Genomic DNA, 14,803 nt, shown 5'->3' with positions numbered 1-14,803 from the left:
ATACCTCCCTGGAATCCTCCGGGTATCTAGTTTTCAGAAATATGTGGGTTTGGTAGGTTTCCCTAGGTGGCCGCTGAGCACCGAGCCAAAAACCCAAGTGACCCCCCTTGCAAAACCAGGTCGTTTTGAGATAGGCAAATTTCATGTCGCCTCACTACGTTGTGGGCCCTTGCCTGTCGCGGGTACTTGGGCCTACCACACGAGTGAGGCACCGTTTTTATCGAGAGACCTGGGGGAACGCTGGGTGGTAGAAAATTTGTGTCAGCCCATGATGCCACAACTTTCCCACACAAAAATGTGTGAAAAAAGTGATTTTTTCCGCTAAATTTGAGGTTTGCAGGGCATTCTGGTTAATGAAACATTGGGGGATCCACACCAGCCATACCTCCCTGGAATCCCCCAGGTGTCTAGTTTTCAGAAATGTGTGGGTTTGGTAGGCTTCCCTAGGTGGCCGCCGAGCACCGGGCCAAAAACCCAAGTGACCCCCCTTGCAAAACCAGGTCGTTTTGAGATAGGCAATTTTCATGTCGCCTTACTACGTTGTGGGCCCTTGCCTGTCGTGGGTACTTGGGCCTCCCACATGAGTGAGGCACCGTTTTTATCGGGAGACCCGGGGGAACGCTGGGTGGTGGGAAATTTGTGTCAGCCCGGTGATGCCACAACTTTCCCACACAAAAATGTGTCAAAAAGGTGATTTTTTTCAGCTAAATTTGAGGTTTGCAGTGCATTCTGGGTAAAGAAACGTTGGGGGATCCACGCAAGCCATACCTCCCTGGAATCCCCCGGATGTCTAGTTTTCAGAAATGTGTGGGTTTGGTAGGTTTCCCTAGGTGGCCGCCGAGCACCGGGCCAAAAACCCAAGCGACCCCCCTTCCCAAACCAGGTCGTTTTGAGATAGGCAATTTTCATGTCGCCTCACTACGTTGTGGGCCCTTGCCTGTCGCGTGTACTTGGGCCTCCCACACGAGTGAGGCACCGTTTTTATCGGAAGACCCGGGGGAATGCTGGGTGGTAGGAAATTTGTGTCAGCCCGGTGATGCCACAACTTTCCCACACAAAAATGTGTCAAAAAGGTGATTTTTTCAGCTAAATTTGAGGTTTGCAGTGCATTCTGGGTAAGGAAACGTTGGGGGATCCACGCAAGCCATACCTCCCTGGAATCCCCCGGATGTCTAGTTTTCAGAAATGTGTGGGTTTGGTAGGTTTCCCTAGGTGGCCGCCGAGCACAGGGCCAAAAACCCAAGTGACCCCCCTTCCAAAACCAGGTCATTTTGAGATAGGCAATTTTCATGTCGCCTCACTACGTTGTGGGCCCTTGCCTGTCGCGTGTACTTGGGCCTCCCACACGAGTGAGGCACCATTTTTATCAGAAGACCCGGGGGAATGCTGGGTGGTAGGAAATTTGTGTCAGCCCGGTGATGCCACAACTTTCCCACACAGTAATTTGTCAAAAAGGTGATTTTTTCAGCTAAATTTGAGGTTTGCAGGGCATTCTGGGTAAGGAAACGTTGGGGGATCCATGCAAGCCATACCTCCCTGGAATCCCCCAAGTGTCTAGTTTTCAGAAATGTGTGGGTTTGGTAGGTTTCCCTAGGTGGCCGCCGAGCACCGGGCCAAAAACCCAAGTGACCCCCCCTTGCAAAATCAGGTCGTTTTGAGATAGGCAATTTTCATGTCGCCTCACTACGTTCTGGGCCCTTGCCTCTCGCGGGTACTTGGGCCACCCACACGAGTGAGGCACCGTTTTCATTGGGAGACCCGGGGAAACGCTGGGTGGTAGGAAATTTGTGTCAGCCCGGTGATGCCACAACTTTCCCACACAAAAATGTGTGAAAAAGGTGATTTTTTCAGCTATATTTGAGGTTTGCAGGGCATTCTGGATAAGGAAACGTTGGGGGATCCACGCAAGCCATACCTCCATGGAATCCCCCGGGTATCTAGTTTTCAGAAATATGTGGGTTTGGTAGGTTTCCCTAGGTGGCCGCTGAGCACCGGGCCAAAAACCCAAGTGACCCCCCTTGCAAAACCAGGTCGTTTTGAGATAGGCAATTTTCATGTCGCCTCACTACGTTGTGGGCCCTTGCCTGTCGCGGGTACTTGGGCCTACCACACGATTGAGGCACCGTTTTTATCGAGAGACCTGGGGGAACGCTGGGTGGTAGAAAATTTGTGTCAGCCCATGATGCCACAACTTTCCCACACAAAAATGTGTGAAAAAAGTGATTTTTTCCGCTAAATTTGAGGTTTGCAGGGCATTCTGGTTAATGAAACATTGGGGAATCCACACCAGCCATACCTCCCTGGAATCCCCCAGGTGTCTAGTTTTCAGAAATGTGTGGGTTTGGTAGGTTTCCCTAGGTGGCCGCCGAGCACCGGGCCAAAAACCCAAGTGACCCCCCTTGCAAAACCAGGTCGTTTTGAGATAGGCAATTTTCATGTCGCCTTACTACGTTGTGGGCCCTTGCCTGTCGTGGGTACTTGGGCCTCCCACATGAGTGAGGCACCGTTTTTATCGGTAGACCCGGGGGAACGCTGGGTGGTGGGAAATTTGTGTCAGCCCGGTGATCCCACAACTTTCCCACACAAAAATGTGTCAAAAAGGTGATTTTTTTCAGCTAAATTTGAGGTTTGCAGTGCATTCTGGGTAAAGAAACGTTGGGGGATCCACGCAAGCCATACCTCCCTGGAATCCCCCGGATGTCTAGTTTTCAGAAATGTGTGGGTTTGGTAGATTTCCCTAGGTGGCCGCCGAGCACAGGGCCAAAAACCCAAGTGACCCCCCTTCCAAAACCAGGTCGTTTTGAGATAGGCAATTTTCATGTCGCCTCACTACGTTGTGGGCCCTTGCCTGTCGCGTGTACTTGGGCCTCCCACACGAGTGAGGCACCATTTTTATCGGAAGACCCGGGGGAATGCTGGGTGGTAGGAAATTTGTGTCAGCCCGGTGATGCCACAACTTTCCGACACAAAAATTTGTCAAAAAGGTGATTTTTTCAGCTAAATTTGAGGTTTGCAGGGCATTCTGGGTAAGGAAACGTTGGGGGATCCATGCAAGCCATACCTCCCTGGAATCCCCCAAGTGTCTAGTTTTCAGAAATGTGTGGGTTTGGTAGGTTTCCCTAGGTGGCCGCCGAGTACCGGGCCAAAAACCCAAGTGACCCCCCTTGCAAAATCAGGTAGTTTTGAGATAGGCAATTTTCATGTCGCCTCACTACGTTCTGGGCCCTTGCCTCTCGCGGGTACTTGGGCCACCCACACGAGTGAGGCACCGTTTTCATCGGGAGACCCGGGGAAATGCTGGGTGGTAGGAACTTTGTGTCAGCCCGGTGATGCCACAACTTTCCCACACAAAAATGTGTGAAAAAGGTGATTTTTTCAGCTATATTTGAGGTTTGCAGGGCATTCTGGATAAGGAAACGTTGGGGGATCCACGCAAGCCATACCTCCCTGGAATCCCCCGGGTATCTAGTTTTCAGAAATATGTGGGTTTGGTAGGTTTCCCTAGGTGGCCGCTGAGCACCGGGCCAAAAATCCAAGTGACCCCCCTTGCAAAACCAGGTCGTTTTGAGATAGGCAATTTTCATGTCGCCTCACTACGTTGTGGGCCCTTGCCTGTCGCGGGTACTTGGGCCTACCACACGAGTGAGGCACCGTTTTTATCGAGAGACCTGGGGGAACGCTGGGTGGTAGAAAATTTGTGTCAGCCCATGATGCCACAACTTTCCCACACAAAAATGTGTGAAATAAGTGATTTTTTCCGCTAAATTTGAGGTTTGCAGGGCATTCTGGTTAATGAAACATTGGGGGATCCACACCAGCCATACCTCCCTGGAATCCCCCAGGTGTCTAGTTTTCAGAAATGTGTGGGTTTGGTAGGTTTCCCTAGGTGGCCGCCGAGCACCGGGCCAAAAACCCAAGTGACCCCCCTTGCAAAACCAGGTCGTTTTGAGATAGGCAATTTTCATGTCGCCTCACTACGTTGTGGGCCCTTGCCTGTCGCGTGTACTTGGGCCTCCCACACGAGTGAGGCACCGTTTTTATCGGAAGACCCGGGGGAATGCTGGGTGGTAGGAAATTTGTGTCAGCCCGGTGATGCCACAACTTTCCCACACAAAAATGTGTCAAAAAGGTGATTTTTTCAGCTAAATTTGAGGTTTGCAGTGCATTCTGGGTAAGGAAACGTTGGGGGATCCACGCAAGCCATACCTCCCTGGAATCCCCCAGATGTCTAGTTTTCAGAAATGTGTGGGTTTGGTAGGTTTCCCTAGGTGGCCGCCGAGCACAGGGCCAAAAACCCAAGTGACCCCCCTTCCAAAACCAGGTCGTTTTGAGATAGACAATTTTCATGTCGCCTCACTACGTTGTGGGCCCTTGCCTGTCGCGTTTACTTGGGCCTCACACACGAGTGAGGCACCATTTTTATCGGAAGACCCGGGGGAATGCTGGGTGGTAGGAAATTTGTGTCAGCCCGGTGATGCCACAACTTTCCCACACAAAAATTTGTCAAAAAGGTGATTTTTTCAGCTAAATTTGAGGTTTGCAGGGCATTCTGGGTAAGGAAACGTTGGGGGATCCATGCAAGCCATACCTCCCTGGAATCCCCCAAGTGTCTAGTTTTCAGAAATGTGTGGGTTTGGTAGGTTTCCCTAGGTGGCCGCCGAGCACCGGGCCAAAAACCCAAGTGACCCCCCCCTTGCAAAATCAGGTCGTTTTGAGATAGGCAATTTTCATGTCGCCTCACTACGTTCTGGGCCCTTGCCTCTCGCGGGTACTTGGGCCACCCACACGAGTGAGGCACCGTTTTCATCGGGAGACCCGGGGAAACGCTGGGTGGTAGGAAATTTGTGTCAGCCCGGTGATGCCACAACTTTCCCACACAAAAATGTGTGAAAAAGGTGATTTTTTCAGCTATATTTGAGGTTTGCAGGGCATTCTGGATAAGGAAACGTTGGGGGATCCACGCAAGCCATACCTCCCTGGAATCCCCCGGGTATCTAGTTTTCAGAAATATGTGGGTTTGGTAGGTTTCCCTAGGTGGCCGCTGAGCACCGGGCCAAAAACCCAAGTGACCCCCCTTGCAAAACCAGGTCGTTTTGAGATAGGCAATTTTCATGTCGCCTCACTACGTTGTGGGCCCTTGCCTGTCGCGGGTACTGGGGCCTACCACACGAGTGAGGCACCGTTTTTATCGAGAGACCTGGGGGAACGCTGGGTGGTAGAAAATTTGTGTCAGCCCATGATGCCACAACTTTCCCACACAAAAATGTGTGAAAAAAGTGATTTTTTCCGCTAAATTTGAGGTTTGCAGGGCATTCTGGTTAATGAAACATTGGGGGATCCACACCAGCCATACCTCCCTGGAATCCCCCAGGTGTCTAGTTTTCAGAAATGTGTGGGTTTGGTAGGTTTCCCTAGGTGGCCGCCGAGCACCGGGCCAAAAACCCAAGTGACCCCCCTTGCAAAACCAGGTCGTTTTGAGATAGGCAATTTTCATGTCGCCTTACTACGTTGTGGGCCCTTGCCTGTCGTGGGTACTTGGGCCTCCCACATGAGTGAGGCACCGTTTTTATCGGGAGACCCGGGGGAACGTTGGGTGGTGGGAAATTTGTGTCTGCCCGGTGATGCCACAACTTTCCCACACAAAAATGTGTGAAAAAAGTGATTTTTTTCAGCTAAATTTGAGGTTTGCAGGGCATTCTGGGTAAGGAAACGTTGGGGGATCCACGCAAGCCATACCTCCCTGGATTCCCCTCGGTGTCTAGTTTTCAGAAATGTATAGGTTTGCTAGGTTTCCCTAGGTGCCAGGAGAGCTATGGTTCAAAAACTACAGCTAGGCACTTTGCCAAAAAAGGGTCACTTTTCACAGCGAAATTGAGGTGTGTCCACGTTGCGTTTTGCGCCGTTTCCTGTTGCGGGCACTAGGCCGACCCACACAAGTGAGGTACCATTTTTCTCTGAAGACTTTGGGGAACGCGGGATGGGTGGAAATTTGTGGATCCACGCAGATTCCAGAACTTTCTACCAGAGAAATGTGGGACAAATGCGTTTTTTTTGGCAATTTTTTTAGGTTTGCAAGGGATTCTGGGTAACAGAACCTGGTGGGAGGCAGTCAAGTCACCCCATCCTGGATTCCCCCGGGTGTCTAGTTTTCAAAAATGTATAGGTTTGCTAGGTTTCCCTAGGTGCCGGCAGAGCTATGGTTCAAAAACTACAGCTAGGCACTTTGCCAAAAAAGGGTCATTTTTCGCTGTGAAATTGAGGTGTGTCCACGTTACGTTTTGCGCCGTTTCCTGTCGCGGGCACTAGGCCGACCCACACAAGTGAGGTACCATTTTTCTCGGAAGACGTTGGGGAACGCGGGGTGGGTGGAAATTTGTGGATTCATGCATATTCCAGAACTTTCCACCAGAGAAATGTGGGGAAAATGTGTTTTTTTGGCAATTGTTTAGGTTTGCAAGGGATTCTGGGTAACAGAACCTGGTGGGAGGCAGTCAAGTCACCCCATCCTGGATTCCCCTGGGTGTCTAGTTGTCAAAAATGTATAGGTTTGCTAGGTTTTCCTAGGTACCGGCAGAGCTATGGTTCAAAAACTACAGCTAGGCACTTTGCCAAAAAAGGGTCATTTTTCGCAACAAAATTGAGGTGTGTCCACGTTACGTTTTGCGCCGTTTCCTGTCGCGGGCACTAGGCTGACCCACACAAGTGAGGTACCATTTTTCTCTGAAGACTTTGGGGAACGCGGGGTGGGTGGAAATTTGTGGATCCACGCAGATTCCAGAACTTTCCACCAGAGAAATGTTGGGAAAATGCATTATTTTGCCAATTTTTTAGGTTTGCAAGGGATTCTGGGTAACAGAACCTGGTGGGAGGCAGTCAAGTCACCCCATCCTGGATTCCCCTGTGTGTCTAGTTTTCAAAAATGTATAGGTTTGCTAGGTTTCCCTAAGTGCCGGCAGAGCTATGGTTCAAAAACTACAGCTAGTCACTTTGCCAAAAAAGGGTCATTTTTCACAGCGAAATTGAGGTGTGTCCACGTTGCGTTTTGCGCCGTTTCCTGTCGCGGGCACTAGGCCGACCCACACAAGTGTGGTACCATTTTTCTCGGAAGACTTTGGGGAACACTGGGTGGGTGGAAATTTGGGAATCCAAGTAGATTCCAGAACTTTCCACCACAGAAATATGGGGCAAATGTGGTTTGTTTTGGCAATTTTTTAGGTTTGCAAGGGATTTTGGGTAACAGACCCTGGTGGGAGGCAGTCAAGTCACCCAGTCCTGGATTCCCCTGGGTGTCTAATTTTCAAAAAGGTATAGGTTTGCTAGGTTTTCCTAGGTGCCGGCAGAGCTATGGTTCAAAAACTACAGCTAGGCACTTTGCCAAAAAAGGGTCATTTTTCGCAACAAAATTGAGGTGTGTCCACGTTACGTTTTGCGCCGTTTCCTGTCGCGGGCACTAGGCTGACCCACACAAGTGAGGTACCATTTTTCTCAGAAGACTTTGGGGAACGTGGGGTGGGTGGAAATTTGTGGATCCACGCAGATTCCAGAACTTTCCACCAGAGAAATGTAGGGAAAATGCATTTTTTTGGCAATTTTTTAGGTTTGCAAGGGATTCTGGGTAACAGAACCTGGTGGGAGGCAGTCAAGTCACCCCATCCTGGATTCCCCTGGGTGTCTAGTTTTCAAAAATGTATAGGTTTGCTAGGTTTCCCTAGGTGCCGGCAGAGCTATGGTTCAAAAACTACAGCTAGGCACTTTGCCAAAAAAGGGTCATTTTTCACAGCGAAATTGAGGTGTGTCCACGTTGCGTTTTGCGCCGTTTCCTGTCGAGGGCACTAGGCCGACCCACACAAGTGTGGTACCATTTTTCTCGGAAGACTTTGGGGAACACTGGGTGGGTGGAAATTTGGGGATCCAAGTAGATTCCAGAACTTTCCACCACAGAAATATGGGGCAAATGTGGCTTGTTTTGGCAATTTTTGAGGTTTGCAAGGGATTCTGGGTAACATAACCTGGTGGGAGGCAGTCAAGTCACCCCATCCTGGATTCCCCTGGGTGTCTAGTTTTCAAAAATGTATAGATTTGCTAGGTTTCCCTAGGTGCCGGCAGAGCTCTGGTTCAAAAACTACAGCTAGGCACTTTGCCAAAAAAGGGTAATTTTTCGCTACGAAATTGAGGTGTGTCCATGTTACGTTTTGCGCCGTTTCCTGTCGCGGGCACTAGGCTGACCCACACAAGTGAGGTACCATTTTTCTCGGAAAGACTTTGCGGAACGCGGGGTGTGTGGAAATTTGTGGATCCACGCAGATTCCAGAACTTTCCACCAGATAAATGTGGGGAAAAAGTGTTTGTTTGGCAATTCTTTAGGTTTGCAAGGGATTCTGGGTAACAGAACCTGGTGGGAGGCAGTCAAGTCACCCCATCTTAGATTCCCCTGGGCGTCTAGTTTTCAAAAATGTATAGGTTTGCTAGGTTTCCATAGGTGCCGGCAGAGCTAGGGTTAAAAAACTACAACTAGCCACTTTGCTAAAAAAGGGTAATTTTGCATTGTGAAAATGTGGTGTGTTCACGTTGGGTTTTGAGCCATTTCCTGTCGTGGGCACTATGCCTACCCCTACAAGTGAGGTACCATTTTTATCGGGAGACTTAGGGTAACTCAGATTTCTAAAGGAACTGTTATTACCTATTGACTTTCGATGCATTTCTGCTGGGGGCAAGGGCGCCAGTTTAAAATAGGGCATGGGGCTTCCGCCCCTGGTTATTCCCTACGAGCCCCGATGGGCAGCCTGGTGGTGGAGGGGTGGGCCCCTCAGGTGGCGGACAAGGACCAGATGGCAGGGGCTCACCCCTCAAGGACGCAGGTGGGTTGCGCCTTGCGTGGTTCTCAGTTGGTTGGGGGACGCGAGCCAGAAGGCCCCTTAGTGCTGGAGCAATTGACAACGTTCTTAGTGTAAATAAATTGAGTTCTGCCCGACTTGAGGATGGAGCATGAAGATAGGGGCAACTTAAATATAAGTATTTATTAACGATTGAATTTGATAAATCCATATCGTATTAAATTGTATGAATTATATATTGTCATGTTTGTGTGACGATTTGTAATAAACATGGCCTTTTTAACCCACAGCTCTGGTCGTCAAGCATTGCTTTGTGGGTTTGGTTGGGGGCAGGGAGCCATCCTGGGGGGGTACGAGTCCTATGCCAAGCGCGAAATATAAAGAAGCGCGCACTTAGGACTCGGCCTCCCCGGGCACCCGGTCGCGCCCCTCCCCTTTGGTGGTTCTCGTCCTTGGAGAAAGCGCGATTGCAGCAAGAAGTACTTCCGGGTCGGCAGCGACGTGACGTCACTTCCGTTCGGAGCCGGCGCCTCGAGGGGTGAGAGGGCGTGGGCCTATTTAGGGCAACTTGCCCTTGTCCTCGCCCTCTTTTCTGACTGCGCCGGCCCCGGTATGCAGGGGTCTCCTGTAATCTCCCACCCACCCGTCCCTGGAGTTAGAGCTTGGGGAGGTGTTGCATGTGGAATATTCTAAGCGGCGGTAAAGAGGCCACATAAATTGCCTTTACATTGTTAAGGGGAGTCCTCCTGCATACTCCTTAGGCCAGCACTGAGGTGGAGAGACGGTAAGCTCACCCCAGAGAGAACAGGACACCGGCTGGGGGCAAGGGCGCCAGTTTAAAATAGGGCATGGGGCTTCCGCCCCTGGTTATTCCCTACGAGCCCCGATGGGCAGCCTGGTGGTGGAGGGGTGGGCCCCTCAGGTGGCGGACAAGGACCAGATGGCAGGGGCTCACCCCTCAAGGACGCAGGTGGGTTGCGCCTTGCGTGGTTCTCAGTTGGTTGGGGGACGCGAGCCAGAAGGCCCCTTAGTGCTGGAGCAATTGACAACGTTCTTAGTGTAAATAAATTGAGTTCTGCCCGACTTGAGGATGGAGCATGAAGATAGGGGCAACTTAAATATAAGTATTTATTAACGATTGAATTTGATAAATCCATATCGTATTAAATTGTATGAATTATATATTGTCATGTTTGTGTGACGATTTGTAATAAACATGGCCTTTTTAACCCACAGCTCTGGTCGTCAAGCATTGCTTTGTGGGTTTGGTTGGGGGCAGGGCAGGGAGCCATCCTGGGGGGGTACGAGTCCTATGAAAGACATTGTGTAAAAAAGAAGTCATTCTAAAAAATGACTGATAATTCTCATGCTAGTATGAGTATTACCAATTTCGGAAATGTGCAAATATCTACTGTTTCTAAACTCTATATTTTGTTCTCATTTCAGAAATACATAGGTGTCTTTCATACCGATTTTTCCATGTACACATTTTTACAGAATAATTACTATATACCCGGTACATAATAAAAAAACATTGCAAGTTGCTGCTCAGTTTTTGGATCTGGGTTCGTCGGGTTCTTGGTGAACCTACAAGTCCTATATATCCCCACAACCAGTAATGTCCAGCGGATGTAACGGTATATTGCTTTCAAAGAGCTGTCATAATTAGAAGAAGTTACAGGTGAAAACGTTGACACAAAAGTCTTTTTTATTCAACAAATTTTCAATTTATCCTATATTTAACTGTTAGTTTCTATAAAAAAACCTTGATGGATCTATACAAATGACCCCTTGCTGAATTCAGAATTTTATCTACTTCTCTAAAATGTATAGCTTTCCAGGATCCATTATTGCTTTTGTACCCATTTCTACCATTAACTGGAAGGAGGTCGAAAGCACAAAAAATAGCAACAATAGGCTATGTCCCAGAAGAATGCCAAAACTGTGTACAAAATGTTGGGTTTCTGACAAAAGTCTGGTATCCCCTAAAAGCTGGGAAAATTGTGATTTCAGCCCCACAAACCCTTTTTTGATAACACTTGTAGGGAAAAACTCAGAAGCTTTAATTTGCAGCCCGTTTTTCCCATTTTCCCCCCAAAAAACTAAATTTTGCTGTATTTTGGCTCATTTCTGTGACCCCTCCAGGGGAATCCACAAACCCTGAGTACCTTCAGAATCCCCATGATGTTGGAAGAAAAGGACGCAAATTTGGCGTGGATACCATATGTGGTCAAAAAGTTACAGGGGCCTCAGCGCGCACTACCCCAAATAGCCCAAAAAGGACGTGGCACAGGAGGGAAAAAGGCCTGGCAGCGAAGGGGTTAAAAGTGGCGCACCAGCGGCTCAAGGGGATTGTAAATAAACCCCTTAGGTTTAACAACTATGTAGTTCTGGCAAAAGTCAGATCTTCACACTATCTGCATTTTGTCCTAGGGCCACTCTGCTGATTATGACCCCCGAGAACAGCAGGGGTAAAATGTGTGTCTGTTAAGCCCCGGTCTTACCGGCTTTGATGGTGTGTAAAATACTTCATCGTATTCATGAAGTGCTTGAATCAGTTGATGGATAGCATCAATCAGCTCACAGGAGGGATTGCCCTCCAAGGAGCTGAGATGTGGCAGCCTGGCCAAACATGTATTTGTTTTGTGGCTTGCATTTCAAATGTTCACCTCTTGAATGTTCTAGCGCCTAGCAACCCTGCTGGAATTTTGACGCTTCATAAATTAGCTGATACATTGGTCCCTCGAGCTGTCATGCAATATATGCCTTCCCAGACGCAACAGTGGGAACTTCGGTTTACATAAAGGGTTAAATGTTATGAATGATGACGTGTTCCCTACCAGCAGAAGGCAACGCATGCAGCTTGAAAGCATGCACATGGTAGCATGAAAGCATGCACAGGGTAGCAAGAAAGCATGCCCTGGTAGCATGAAAGCATGCACATGGGTAGCATGAAAACATGCACATGGTAGCAAGAAAGCATGCCCTGGTAACATGAAAGCATGCACATGGTAGCATCAATGCATGCACATGGTAGCATGAAAGCATGCCCTGGTAGCATGAAAGCATGCACATGGTAGCATCAATGCATGCACATGGTAGCATGAAAGCATGCCCTGGTAGCATGAAAGCATGCACATGGGTAGCATGAAAACATGCACATGGTAGCAAGAAAGCATGCCCTGGTAACATGAAAGCATGCACATGGGTAGCATGAAAGCATGCCCTGGTAGCATGAAAGCATGCCCTGGTAGCATGAAAGCATGCACATGGGTAGCATGAAAGCACGGCACATACCCTTCTCCCGGCGGCTGCTCCCGTGCTGTGCCTCCTGCCTCCCTTGCTCCGGGGCGGGTTGAGACTCACAGGTCCTCCGCTTGGCGCTGCATCGTCACCGAGGCTGCCACGAGTCCTCCTGTTTCAACGATTGGGGAAATTAGCATTAGGTTTCACAGCACGAGCGTGGAAGAATGTTTTCATCATTACAGATTCCCTTTGATTCTGCAGCAGACGTTTCCTCATCTTATTCAAGGCATTTAGTTGAGGGTTTGGAACGCCACTAACATTGCAATGCAGCCAGGGCATTTCCAGGGCGGCCAGCTAGAGCATGGCGCCGGCTTCGCAGCAGCTGACAGGGAATTGATGGGTCTAAACATCCATACACGCATCAGTGTGAATAGAGACAAGTCCACAACTCTGCCCGGGGGCCCCTAGATCGCAGGTGCGGGAGGGCCTTGTAACATAAAAGCACTGCTGCTTTAGCATGGGCGAGCTGGGCCCAAGCCCAGGGCGCCAATAGACTGGGGGGGGGGGGACATGGAGCTGTGTGCTTTAAGGTTATGCCAACAGCAGCGCCCTTCTCATCATGCCCCAGCCTTGTCCCTGCCTGTTCGCCTCTGCCCGATTTTCCAATTTAAAGTGGTTTTAGTCCTTCATTTTCGTTTTTAACCCCCCTTTAGCCCCTTTGCTTGTCCTCCCTTCACCCTCTGACTCCTGCTGGCACACATCAACAAAACCATCATCTGTGTGAGGCAGCTCAGCTATCAGTGATTTAGGTGATCGGGGGAGGTCCCGGGATGCCTGTGTCCAGGGGCCAGTCCCTGCTCATCCAGGTACTGACCAGTAAACACCAAAGGGACCCCCTGCTGCCTCATTTAATTCACTGCCATCAGCAAGGGCGCAACTTTATTCCTCCCGCGTCCAGGAGCTATCCTAGCAAAGGCCGGCTCTGGCTAATAGGATGAGTGCCCTAGAGAGCGATGGGCTACTACTGACATTGGCTCTCCCAGAAACTCTACAGTGAAAGGAGCACAGATCTACACCCTGCACCCTATGCCACGCCCCTAATGGGCACTCAACATGGCCACAGTCCTCGCTAAGCCCAGACAACGGGGTTTGACCATCCTGAAACTCACTCAACTTGGACTGCACTTGTAACAAAGGGCCACAGGTGTATTATATTGAGGGCCCCTGGAATTATGCAGCAGAGGAGGACCAGATTATGCAGCAAGGTTAACTAATTATGCAGCAAGAAAAGGCAAATTATGCAACATATTGTGCCACATTTTGTGATAGTATTGCTTCATTATATTGTAATTTTTACACCCAGTAACAGTGCCTGATAAAGGCCTTCCGGTGCGCAGGAATCGGAGTCACCATCTTTTTTGTAACTATTGAACTGTTTGAGCTAGAAACAATTTTGGGGGTTGAAATGTGCAGTTTGCGCGACAGATAATGCAATATGTGCAGTTGCGGCTCCTCCACTGCTTTCTGCAGTGTAAAAAAAGGAAAAATAAAATGCTAATAACTGAAGGTTATTATAATTTTTGTGTTCGCCCTTGCAGCGTCTTTGTGGGGCAGGTCTGCTCTAAGAGCAGGGCGAGGAGTGGTTTGCTTTCCCTATGCGAGCATAAGTGCTTGGCTGGCCCTCTAGGGCCATCCAAAGGGTCATGAGCACATACCGTGTTCTCCATGCAGGCTGCATTATAGCCTCGGTGAGAACATGCCCACCCCTCCAGCCCCTGGCTGAGTGCTGTGTCACACCGCTCAGACAAATCACAATGCTATATTGCAGCGTTCTGATAGGCTGCAGGGAGCCTGGGAGCCCTAGTGCTTCCTGCTTCCTGTCTCCCCAAGAAGCCAGGAAGAGGACGTAGGAGAGGCGGTGGCAAGCCAGCAAGGCGGGAGGTGAGTGATTTGTTTTAAGATTCCCCCACCTCTTCCGCCCACCCCACCTCACTGCTGCTTCCAGGTAGCAGCCGCCGCCACTGAATATGTGGCAAAAGCAGCAAATACGTTATTTTGTGAAAATCGCCGCGACCAAAGAATCGCATAATTCTAGTGGCCCCGAATATATCCACAGTACGATGTTCTGAAAATTCAATTTGCAATGCAACAATGGAACGTGTTACAGGTAATTTTGATCTCTCACATTTTTCAATCAATCTTTCCCAGTAGGACTTTCATCTTAGCTCTCATTCTTTCATCACTTTTTCTGCTTTGTACAGATCATCCCATCTCTCAGACTTCCAGCACTGCTATTCTTCGCCAACATATTTAAGCCTTCCGCTCACTAGCATTGTTATCTTTACCTCTGTCACTCTTATTTCAATGGTTCCCAGTGTCCTCTTCCCCCCATGCGGATGTATGTCGTTACAACGCACACTTTTACAACGCATGCACTTACAACGCATTTTTTACAACGCACAATCCATTACAACGCATGACATTACAACGCAGGACACTACAACGCATTTTTAAAAACTACCTTTACAACGCATTTCCATTACAACGCATACTACCTTTACAACGCATACCATTACAACGCATAATATTAAATTGCATTTAAGGTAAGTATTAGATAGTATAGGGGTAAAAATTACTATTCTAACTCCAGGGGGTGCAACAGTAGGGTAAGTGTTGGATAGTATAGGGGTAAAAATTACTATTCTAACTCCAGGGGGTGCAAC

The 14,803-nt window shown here is 49.1% G+C and overlaps 1 protein-coding gene across 1 annotated transcript in view; it reads right to left on the bottom strand.

Moving 5' to 3' along the window:
- The window catches only part of LOC146808974 (chemerin-like receptor 1), a 518,859-nt gene that overhangs the window by 183,873 nt on the left and 320,183 nt on the right, over window positions 1–14,803 (bottom strand). Inside the window, exon 2 of the mRNA XM_085615771.1 lies at window positions 12,132–12,249. The gene's annotated coding sequence lies outside the window, so the exon portion shown is untranslated. The remainder of the gene's footprint in view (window positions 1–12,131; window positions 12,250–14,803) is intronic.

This window comes from Triturus cristatus, chromosome 7 (assembly GCF_964204655.1).
Source record: "Triturus cristatus chromosome 7, aTriCri1.1, whole genome shotgun sequence".
NCBI classification, from domain to species: domain Eukaryota; kingdom Metazoa; phylum Chordata; class Amphibia; order Caudata; family Salamandridae; genus Triturus; species Triturus cristatus.
This window is presented reverse-complemented; position numbering and strand designations above follow the sequence as displayed.